Source organism: Brassica oleracea, chromosome C2, assembly GCF_000695525.1.
Source record: "Brassica oleracea var. oleracea cultivar TO1000 chromosome C2, BOL, whole genome shotgun sequence".
NCBI lineage: Eukaryota > Viridiplantae > Streptophyta > Magnoliopsida > Brassicales > Brassicaceae > Brassica > Brassica oleracea.
The window spans coordinates 10205392-10211709 of record NC_027749.1 but is presented as its reverse complement, the minus strand read 5'-3'; positions in this window follow the sequence as shown (position 1 = coordinate 10211709).

Below are 6318 nucleotides of genomic sequence, written 5' to 3'. Positions count from 1 at the left end.
CCCCTCCCTTACCACAGCGAGGTCATAATAAGTATTTTTGGAGGAATGATGCAGATCACTATGTTCCAACGTTCTCTAGTAGAGCTACTTGGAATAGAATTCGGGTCGCAGCTCCCACTGTCTCTTGGCACAAGCTTGTTTGGTTCAAAGAGGAAATTCCAAGATGTTCTTTCATTGCCTGGTTAGCGATTCTTGGACGACTACCAACTAGGGATCGCCTCTTCTCATGGGGTTTATCAGTACCGAAGAACTGTGTTTTATGCACATAAGGAGTAGAGTCTCATGCTCATCTATTCTTCCAATGCCCGTACGCGGTCGCGATTTGGACTCATTTTTGTGCATTATATGTGGCGGCTCCTCCGGTATCTATCCTTGCGTGCTCTACCCTGCTGAGTCAGGCACTATGGCATTCTTCCCCAGGTCCATCGTCTGTTCTGAAGCTTCTCTTACAAGTCATCACGTATGTTTTGTGGAGGGAAAGGAACTTCAGAATCTTCAGGGACACTGCCTCATCTCAGTAAGCCTCCATCTCTCGTGTAGACATGATGATTCGCGATCGTCTGCTCTCCATTCCTCCGCGGCCACCTCCAGCTCCTTCACTGTTGCAGTTCTTCTTTTCTTTCTCATTCACTCCTGTCTAATGTTTCTATCTTTCTTCTTGTAATAAGTGGGCATCCACAAACTCCCTAAAATTTAAAATCTGGTTATAAATCTTAACATTTTAACCCAAAAAAATAAATATATATATATATATATATATATATGTAAATCCGCGACTTAGAAACAAACTCGACAAATTAAAATGTAAAAATATTCATCAAACTAATTATATCAACTGTAAATATGTAGGAGTTTGGTTCTAATTTTATTATTTATTAGCAATTTAGCACCGATCGATTGCGACGACTTACGCGTTTTATATCCATATGACCAACTCTCTCTCTCTCTCTCTTCGTAGCTGCCATTAATACTCGCAGTCGGAATTTTCCAAGTCTAACTTTCAACAGCAGATACGCAAAAGTTACATTACTTCAACGGAGCTAAATAATTCAATAATTATTTGAATATTCCTCATGAGCAATTGGATAAAAATCCAATTTATATAGTATATATGGACTATCAAGTTAAAAAAATTTAGATAGTTGTAACCCGTGTTAGAAAAAGCGGACGCCTAGCCGCATAATCATCCGCCTAGGCGTTCGACGGCAAGCCAGCGCCGCGATTAAAGCCAACTCGGCTTACCTATGCGGACAACCAATAAATCGGTCAATCGAAGCGATTAATCGGGTTTTGAACCGACTTTTACCGCCTGAATCCGCGTTAACTTCAACTATCCGGCTAATTATGGGCTTATATTTAAAGCCCGGATGCGAGTAACTACCCAGACTAGCTAGTGACTATTTATAGATGTCTTCAACCCTTCTCCTCTTTATACCTCACCGATGTGGGATATCTGATATGTGTTTTTAAAATTTCTTTGGCGTAAAATTAAATATGCGTTGGCGGTAGATCGAATCATAGACCTTAAACAGCCCCAACATCAGCGCACGCCATTACACCAACGCATCCTGTGATGTCTCTTTGTGTATTTTGATCTTTATATTCATATTTTGTTTATATATAAATATTTATAATTTTAAAAATATTAAAAAACTAATCGCCGATTACTCCCCGATTAATCCTCGATTTTTCACCAACTCGCTAGACGTTAACCGGCCGCCCGACTAACGCCTAGCGTCTTTTCGAACATGGGTTGTAACTCATGACAGAAGAAAAGGTACTTGCTACTCTTTTTCTAAGTTGCTACTTCCCTTTGACGGCTAATCACTAAATTATTTCTTATGTCAGGGACAAATTAGTTTAACATGTTGAGTATTCACTTAATTGCTTGCAGACAAAACTAACTTAATGGCAACAGTTCTGCACCAAATTAAAAGTATAGTAAGTCGTGTATCATGTGGGTGCTTTATTTAAAAAATGCGTAGAACAATAAATATTTTTAATTGTGTAAAGCTACTAATTGAGGACCAAAACCAACATTTCGTCTCTTGTTTAATTTGCGATCTTCACGCCAAAATAACAAAAATCCCGCTAAGTGGGCCCGGTTTGAATAATATCAACATATTCCCTAGAAATGATACACAAACAAAACAAAATAATGAATATAACTGTAAAACGAATAACATTTTATTTTACAAGATTGCTAGTTTTCTTCTTTTTTTTCATTTTATATATTTGTTAACAAAAAACTAAGAGGAGTTACAAAGCCGAAGATTATCCCGAAGCACAACCCGATAGTTGATACACATCCCGAAAGTCACAATTTATATTTTAGATATGTTTTTTTTTGAGTCAATTAGCTCAAAAACCACAAAAAATATACGAAATTAAGGAAATACCCAATACTGTTATAAAACACACGGTTTAGAAACTGAATGTTTCCGTGTATTATTAATCATAACATGAGTTCTTTTATATAAGGATTACAAATCATAGAGAAAGGAAAGTATCCAAAACCTAAACTATCTAGGATTATGAAAACTACTAATACATAATAATAGAAATATAACAATTACGAGAAAAATGAAATATAGTTTTTTTCTCCAAAACATAAGCCGCCTCTCTCTCTCTCCTAAGGTCACGGCCGCCTCTTTCTCTCTCTCTAGGGTTGGGTCGTCTCTCTCTCTAAGTGTATGGACCGGTTATGGACCGGGCCGGTTATGGACATCCATCAATTGATTTATAACACTCCCCCTTGGAGGCCATAACCATTCAGGGATTGTAATACGCTTAATGTTGCCTCATTAAAACCTTATCAGGAAAACCCAGTGGGACAAAACCATGATGAAGGAAAAAGAGTACAACACGTACTGCTCCCCCTGATGTGAACCTCAGTGTGTAGGTTCTTTGGTCTACGCATCTGATGCGTGATCTTTCCTGGACGTGCAGGAAGGGAGTAATCAAATCGGCCAAGTTTATTAGTGAACCGTAATTGGACCATTTTGATCTTTCCGGTCTTTTCTCATGTCTTCTGACATCGTGTGCACATGGTCAAGAAGTGAACCTTTGTTATCGACCACTCTATACTTTGGTCAGACATGTAGGACTATGGTCCTTGACCAAAAACATCCTCACGGATACTCTCTTTGGCTATTAGCCGCCTATGACGATGTTAAAATGCTGATTGATAGGTAACAGATTGTATGAGTTTTCTCTATACTACCATCGACTATGCACTAATATGATCGATCCATGTTGAGTCATAGACTTCTTTTATACATGTTCATAACTTGTCTCATGAGTGTCCAAGATCATGACTTGATCAATGATCATTGTTGTAATGAATTTTACAATCTCATCAAACTATGGCTCTGCGGCCAAATACACTCATGGACCTCACACATGGCTATCGATTCTTCTTGCCTTCGGCAATGCCACATACATTAGATATTGCAGTCCTATATTTATATCTTGATGGCATCCCATGACCTTTCTTGCCGTGGATCATACCACGCACTTGAATATATATTAGGTCATGGACCTCGACCACACGTGCTTATGGACTGCCATATGATAGCTGATCTTTCTTTTCCACTAACCCGTACTACAATCTAGTCGGTCTATGCTAGTGTCACGGATCTGTATAAACCTTTTAACCTCTCTTTAGGTTGGTTTAGTATAAACACAAGGAATTCGAATTTCTTTATTAGTTTACATATGGACTGAATTTGATCGTTCTTATAGAACTTCTTTACTAGTATTACATACTATATGCAGCTGCTTTGTTTCAGTCCATGAACAGCTTAAGAACAATGTTGTCCTTTATCCAGTGATCCATATGCTGCTTACTACATCTTTATATGTCAATCTAATTTCTTTCTTATGACCAGACCTTTGTCAATTTCGAAATTGTGTAGCAGCATCCACCACATAGGAGTTTATCTCCTTATAATCTGTTTCATGGTCTCTGTGAGTATCCTTGTGTAACAAGCTATGATCGAATGTTGTTAGTAGGAAACATGAACACCTTTAGACCTCGTGATCATGTACCATATCTCACGGTTTCTTTTCTCTCACAAGACCCATCTATTTCACTGGTTTATATCAGATGGCGTTTCTGTATATATGTATGTGGCCAATACGCCTATCTTTCTCTATAGATACTTTAAACCCCATGTTTATCTTTCCTTTTCAATCTTTAATCTTTATGAGTACTCTTTTGTGGGTTCTGATCCTCGTTTATATCTTTATGTTCAAGTGCTACTCTCTTATGTACAAATATATATTTATGTGTCGACACTTATATATGGTTCCACTGTGTTCCAGACATGATCTAATCGATTTCAGATTTCATTATCCAGGACCTTTGTTACCTAGTAGCTTGGCGTCCCAAACTACATGGTTTGTACCTTAGATGTTTAGCTGCGCAGACTTTTCTCAATGTCTGGTCTGGTTTCCTTATGACCTCGGATTTGTATTCTATGCACCTTTCTCTTTTTCTTTCTGAGGTTCCTTATCTTATGGAACACTTTGGTCTATCTTGTATAGACTCTGTAGCAACTTGACTGTGTCTCTTTCTAGGACATCAGATTTCGTTTGGTGCTAAGCTGGTTATGACTTAGTCATTCTTTTCTTTTCTTTTCGGGTCAGTGTCTGGCATCTCGATTAGCTAGCTATGTATAATCTTTTCTTTCTTTGGACGTCTATAATTCTAATCCGAGGATCTTTTCCAAGAAAATGATGGTTGATACCATTCTGTTTCTTATCATTCTTTACTCTTTACCAGCTTATAGTTTTCTCCTTTTAGTGTTGGATAGTCGGATTCATTGATCATTCAATCCGTGTACCTGGCCACTTTCTGATCACCCATATTTGGCTCAAGGTCTCTTAGAAGTCGTGGGAGAAAGTCATACTACTATCCAACATATATTCTCAATCCTCTTCTGAGGTTCCATCTTAGACGGCACATATGTCTGTGGTGGTTTATTCAAAGTCTCTTAAGATGGTGTATGTCTGGTTTATAACCCGTATTCAATATGAGATGGGAATATTTATGCTCACTTATATAGCCTGATATATTTTTACTTTATATACATGTAAATCCATGATGTCCCTAAGCTTTAGGATGGATGTCTGATCCTTATAGGTAATGGACTGCACGGCCAAGCCGTTTACATCATGGTCATAGACCATGGTTCACGAATTTGTAGTATTGATCATGTGTCACGGGTTTATCCTCTCTCCCCCTCATGAACATACTATAATTTCGTGATGGTTAGGACAATAAAGCCTAATGAGTTTCCCTTTGTGTACATGTTTCACAACGTGAGATCTTATGGGATAACTCTTTGTGCCTTCTCAATATCAATCTTTGCATCAAGTTTAGACTAGGATGGCTAATCCGGTCTTGCCATAAAGTGTATAATTTTCGTGGGATATATCAGTATGATCACCACGGCTCTTGCCTCTTATCATACTGATCTGTAGCATAGTTTTGATCAGTAGATTATATAGGTATAGTCTTGACCACTTTCTTAAAGGGTCTTAGGCGTTTTTTTTTTCTATTTGGAAACCATATTAACTCAATGGGTTATATATTCTTGGGTGTATATAATGCCCTTTAGGCAATGCCTTAGCCATAGATTTCTTACTAGGCTACTATACCCGTACTATAATGCCCTTTAGGCAATTTCTTTATCATAAAATCATTCACATTATCAAGCAAAATCAGGCAAATATAATAGTAATGAACTCAAATCAATTCTATTATTGTATATAAAATCGTGAATGACAATTAGGTTTAAAGCAAAACACAAATCAAAGACTTAAAATCGAGATCTTTCTTTAGTCAATAGACATGCCGGCCACACCATCAGTTACATTGGACACGACTGTCTTGGATTCATCCTTATCCATATCAGTCTTATTTGCTTCAGGATATCTCATCTCACTATTTTTTTTAGCAACTGATTACTCTGCTCAGTTAGGCATGAGAGCAGATCATTATAGGTGGTGAAACCTTTTTCTCTATAGATATGTTGTAACAATAGATCTCTTGGATCGACTGTGAGGAAGGTCTTTTCCAGTAAATCCTCCTCTGTTACCACTTCACCACATAGTCTCAGTTTGTAAACGATTTTGGACAAAGAAAAATGATATTCATCCACAGACTCAAAGTCCTGGAATCTGAGACTCATCCATTCATGTCTGACCTTTGGTAATAACACCATTGTGTATCTGGATTTTAATTTTGTCCAAAGATCATGAGGATTATCAATATTTAGGTACTGATTTCTTAGATCCTCAGTGAGATGATGG